We start from the raw sequence: 6,000 nt of genomic DNA, 5'->3' as shown, positions 1-6,000 counted from the left end.
CTTAGAATCTTCTGTTATTCAGGGTGAGGAGGTGTTTGAAGCTTTCCTCAGTAACCCTTGGAAAAGATCCCTTGGAAAAGATCCCTTGGATCTCTTGGAAAAGATCAGTGCAGCTGAATTTCCGGAAACAATATATGAAACTGCCTTGAGTCAGCATGCACAGGCAGTATGTCATAGAATCATTATGGTTGGAAAAGACCTTTGAGATCATCAACTCCAACCATAAACCCATCACCACCATGCCTACTAAACCGTGTTCCTAAGTGCCTCATCTATATGTCCCAGTCCAAAATATTGTGTGTTCAAAATTTTATTAATATCTCTCCAGATGTCACTTATAATAGCTCCCTGTAAGCATGAGGCACAAGTCGCATTCCTTCCTTTCACCACCACAATCCAATGAGCTATGTGTATTTAGTTGCTACATATATGATGTGCATGGTATAATATATGGGACATAATTAGAACTGCTGTTATGGAAGGCATCATGAGTGGGGAAAAAGGCAAACCTTTGCACAGCCAATGGCTTCCTTCAGGGCAATCTTAACAGTCCTCTTTCTGAGACTGTAGGGGAAGGGGTTTAGGAATGGATACAAGACTGTGTTCAGCAAAGCTACAGTTCTGCTGATTTCCAGGGAAACATGGTCTTAGGGCCAAGCATAGAGAACAAGGCAGCTTCCCTATGTTATGGCTAAGCTGGTGAGATCGGAAGAATATGTAGCAAAGGCTTTCTACCTCCCAGATACTGAGGGCACATGCAGAATACAGTGGAAGAATGCACATGTAGGACACCATGGTTCAATATAAGGAGCTCAGCACAACCAACAATATCAAAGCAGAGTCTGCTTTCCAAAGCAGGCTGGTATCAGATCAGGACAGTTTGAATAAGGGGTAGTTGTCCCACAAGACATGGTGGGTCTCGTTGGGGCCACAGAAAGTCAGCTTTGAGAGCAGGACCAGGTGGTAACAGAGTGAAGCCTGTGACCACAGAGCAATAATCAGGTAGGTGAAGAGCTACTGCTTCATGATGGCAGCACAATGCAAAGGCTGGTGGAGGGCAAGGTAGCAGTAAAAGGACATGATAATAAGGGAGCAAAATCTGTACAGCCCAGAAACAGCACTGGGCAAAAGAGATGCTTCAGGAAATTGTTCTCTTTCCAGAACTCAGAATCACCAACAATGTGAGGGTTTTAGAGGATATAAACCAGATTTCAAGGAAGGCCAGAGTGATGATGAAACCGTACATGGGACTTTGCAGGCAGTGATTCACATACATGATAAGAAAATGATCTTGATTCTCCAGTTCTGCCAGGGCGGAATTTTGCCCTTGATGCTTTGGCAGTTCTGTGTCCCTTCATGTAGCTGGAACTAGCCCACAGAATGATTTACTTCCCAGGGACTGAGGTGGCACTGATCAGCCCATCACTCCCCAGATCCTCTTTCCTGGCCTGGAAGATGGTTGTAAACGTCTGGAGGGGAGGCCTGGGCGTCAGGCAGTGGCCATAGGGCTGTGCTAGCTCCTGCTGCACTGTTGGTCCTAAGGGTGTGGGGACACGTGACAGGAGCCAGGGCAATGTGGGGGTGGTGGCAGGTCAGTAGGGGCAGGGGTGAACAGCAGTGGGGGCTGCAGTGAGGGGTCATGGCTGGTGAGGCTGCAGTGCAGGGGCTGATGTGTTCACCTCCCATGCAGAAGCCCCACAGTGACCTCATGCAGACACAGGCCATTCCCCTGGTGCCTGTGCCACCCTCCACGCAGGACAAGCTCTGCAAGGAGAACACTCTGCGTGTCCCAGTGCTCAGGGCAGCTCCCTGAGGCTGGCACAGCTTTGCCTGAGGGACCTTCTGGTCTTCGCGATCTAGCCTGGTGTGTCTGCAGCAGGGACAAGAGCTTGTGGGGCAGGAGTGGGAGAGCTGCCCTGGCAGTTTCCCTTTTGCAGTGGAGCAGTGAGGAGCCCTGTGGCTCCCATCCCTGGTGGCCTGCACACCATGGTCCTGATGTGCAGGCACTGCATGGGGCAGGGTGCACTCCAGGAATGGGGAAAGGTTTCCCCAGTATGGACCCAGCAACAACCCTTGGTGTCTCAGCCCACCACAGCCCTCCTGCTTGGGCAGCCACCCCCAGCAACCTGCCCCTGCTGAGTCCTGCAAATGTCCAATGTTGGACTAGTGCTGGAAACGGCCAAAGTGAGAGACCAATCCATGACAAATGCCCTGTGGCCCCTTCACAGTCAGGCCATGCAACCAAGGACACCCAGCTCAGCAAACGTCCTTTTCCTCTCCGGACCCTCTCCAGCCCAGCCCAGCCCCTCTCCAGCTCTCCCCACCTGCCCTGCCCTCTCCCAGCCCACCCAGCAGAGCAGACCAGGCTGGGGGTGGCCCCACAGTAGTGCCCACCATAGGGCACTCACCCCACAGCCCCAGCCCCACTGTGGGCACAGCAGCTGCAGGGGACAGGGCTGTGTGTGTCAGGTGCCCCATCAGGCTCCAAGATGGAACTGGCCCCAGTGGCATACGAACACAGAGGACAGTGTCACTCTGTGCCTCTTGTTCCTGTATCCCAGAGCTTCCCTACCCCAGGCTGCCTGCAGCCCCCATGCCAGTCCCTCTCTCTAGCACAGCACAAGGCTCCCTGCCCTGGGGCTCTGCTGGCACCTCCTGCTGCCAGGGACACAGCAGCCAGCCCCTAGCTGACATGCAGAAAAACATTTCCCCATTTATTCCACCTTTTAAGGGCACAATTACTCCTTTTCCCCTTCCCCAGGAATATCCCTGCTCCCTGGAAAACCCTTCCCCAGGTTAATTCCTTAGTTATGGTCTGCCTGGAAGCTCCTGGAGCCTCCCCAGTGCTCCCTGCAGGACCCCGAAATGCTGGTGCTGCTCGGCAGAGTGAGTGGGCTGTGGTGCTCCGGGGTCACAGGGTGACTCTGCAGTTGTTGTGCTCATGGTTGGACACAGACCCAGATTGACAGGCATTATTGTACCTGAAACACCATGTCAAGGGGTTTCTATCTGTGAATGATGTTCTGAACAATCACAGGGCATATAAAATGGCTCAGGCTGTGTTCATGTGTCCCTAGATCCAGACCATGACTTCAGGTATAAGCTATCATGGGCAGCTCTTGAAGTTCCTCTCCCTGTGCCTGCAAGGTCCCCAATGTGGTCATAGGCCACCATACGGGGGACAGTCCCAGGCAGATACTACTTGGCCATTCACCACTATCAGAAGCACCGAGCACTCACAAGTGAGAACTGAATCCAATCCTTGTTCCCTAACATATTCCCCCAGGAGATCATTGCCTTGGGCCCATGAAGAGCCCCAGAAAAGCAACAAGCATCTCTCAGGCTGAAAGTCTTGGAGCAAATTCTTGGCACCAGCTTTGGAAGAAGAGCCCAATCCACAAGATGCACTGAAATCATACCATTTAATTAGGGGAACGACAGCTCTGCCACAATGACAGACACATTTAAAGAAGACCTCTGGGTCAGAAAGAAATGGTTAACACCTCTGGAGAAGTGGGATGAATTCAGAAACTGGTGCACAAACCTCATTATTAAAGCAAGAATGCTGAAATCACAGGAGTTGTCTGAGAGAAATTAGATATTGCTGGAGTAGAAGGATGGGATTTCAGCTTATTGCTGTTGAAATATTACCAATTGAATCATTTTTTTTCAGTGCATCCCTGAGTTCCTTGTTCCTCATACTGTAGATGAGGGGGTTCAGTGCTGGAGGCAGAATGGAGTACAGAACAGCTACAACCAGATCCAGAGCTGGGGTGGATATGGAGGGGGGCTTCAGGTAGGCAAACATTGCTGTGCTGACAACCATACAGACCACGGCCAGGTGGGGGAGGCACATGGAAAAGGCTTTGTGCTGGCCCTGCTCTGACGGGATCCTCAGCACAGCTCTAAAGATCTGCACGTAGGACACCACAATGAAAACGAAACATCCAAAAGCTAAACAAAAGCTAACAACAAGAAGCCCAACTTCCCTGAGGTAGGAGTCTGAGCAGGAGAGCTTGAGGATCTGGGGGATCTCACAGAAAAACTGCTCTACCTCATTGCCTTGGCAGAGGGGTAGGGAAAATGTGTTCCCAGTGTGCAGGAGAGCATTGAGGAAACCACTGGCCCAGGCAGCTGCTGCCATTTTGACACAAGCTCTGCTGCCCATGAGGGTCCCGTACTGCAGGGGTCTGCAGACGGCAACGTAGCGGTCATAGGCCATGACTGTGAGGATATAAAACTCTGCTGAAATGAAAAAGTTAAAAGTTAAGACCTGTGCAGCACATCCCCAGTAGGAAATGGCCCTGCTGTCCCACAGAGAATTGGCCATGGATTTGGGGACAGTCGTGGAGATGCAGCCCAGGTCGAGGAGGGAGAGGTTGAGAAGGAAGAAGTACATGGGGGTGTGGAGGTGGTGGTCGCAGGCTACGGCTGTGATGATGAGGCCGTTGGCCAGGAGGGCAGCCAGGTAGATGGCCAGGAAGAGCGAGAAGTGCAAGAGCTGCAGCTCCCGTGTGTCTGAGAATGGCAGGAGGAGGAACTCATTGAGGGAGCTGTTGTTGGACATTAGCTCCTTTGGGAGTCCTGTACAAGGAAGGAAAGAAAGCAAAAATTCAGAGCAGACTTGTCTGAGCCAAACTTATTCAGTTTCTCAAAAATCCCCCATATTTCCTCTCTCCCTTAATTCAGCCCCATTTCAGGTGATCCACATTGAAATGGCTGTATTCCCTGCAGCAGGGACCCGCTTCCCATGGCTCCAAAGAGTTGTTTCTGCTGTGATGCAGATGTAATTGGATGTGTCCAACTACTCTTTGATTAGTGTTTCTGGAGATGCCTGGGAATGGTGTCTTGCATTGCTTGGAAGGGATTTGTCCCGGAAAACATGCTGGGAATATTCTCTATTCACCAGCATGAGAGCTGAATACAGCACTAACACCAGTTGTGTCTGAAGGAGAAGAGCTTTGTGAAGGATTTGTCCCCATCAATCTTGCCTTCCTCAACAGAGATATTTGTGTCTGAATCTGTCACACCAGATCTGACTCCAGCCAAGGAGGAGAACAGTCAAATGGAAGCAAGGAAAGACCTTACCTCTTTTTAGATGTCGACATGTCTAGAGACAGACCTTGTCCTCATGCCATTTCACCATCTGCACCTGTATTCCAGAAACTTCAGAGAGAAGGAGTAGCTTTGCTGCGCAAAATCTGCATATATATGATGGTGCACACAGAAACACACAAAGGTGCCTCCTCAATGTGGGAGCATTCTTTGATAGAACAGAAATCTTTGGCATTTCAATCACCCTCAGCATGAACCCGTGTGCATCCCAACGGCAGAAAAAGGACTTCATCATGGGACTCGCTTCATCACTGAGCCTTACCCCTCACTGTCGTGTACTTGCACCTCACTCACATGAAGGACAATGACACTCAGAAGTGAGCCCAGTTCTCCCTGCAGAACCCTCCCAGGAGCAGGAGACTGTCCAGGGGCACCCCCATGTCTGCAGGTGCTAAGGAGCAGCTTAGATAGACCCTGATGCAGCAGCCCAGAAGCTGGTGCTGTCTATGCACTAAGGGATGGCTGAGGGGACATTCAGACGTCCCTGACAGACTCTTTGGCTGCTCCTTGAATCTCTTAATGAGTCTCAGTCTCTTGTCCAAATTTGACAATTTCATTTCCATTTTCCTCTTACCAAGTGGAAGGACCATCTAAGCACTATCTCATTGGCTTCCCTTCCAGGAAATGCCTGCCTTGCCTTTCCTTTTGCAAAGTGCCCCCTGAAATGTGCTCACAGCTAGACCTGTGAGCAGAGCTGACCCCCGCAGCACCCTCCCAGAAGGAAAAGGAGCCTGTCCTGGTAGAGGATAATCCTCCCACCCAGAACTTCTCCCCTCAGTCCTGTGAGGAGCTCCCTGGGCAGGCTGAGTGCTGACCTTCACAGACGACACAGTGACTGCTGCGGACACACGGCACCTTTGAGTGCAGGGGCCCTGCTCTGAAGTG

General features: G+C 51.2%; 1 pseudogene; it reads right to left on the bottom strand.

Annotated features, from left to right (window-relative positions):
- Positions 1–485: 485 nt before the first annotated feature.
- Positions 486–6,000, bottom strand: part of LOC148593069 (olfactory receptor 6C3-like) — a 43,802-nt pseudogene continuing 38,287 nt past the window's right edge.

The sequence above is a fragment of the Tinamus guttatus genome, unplaced genomic scaffold (genome assembly GCF_059628265.1).
Source record: "Tinamus guttatus ecotype Peru unplaced genomic scaffold, ASM5962826v1 Tinamus_guttatus_pri_ptg000460l, whole genome shotgun sequence".
NCBI lineage: Eukaryota > Metazoa > Chordata > Aves > Tinamiformes > Tinamidae > Tinamus > Tinamus guttatus.
This window is presented reverse-complemented; position numbering and strand designations above follow the sequence as displayed.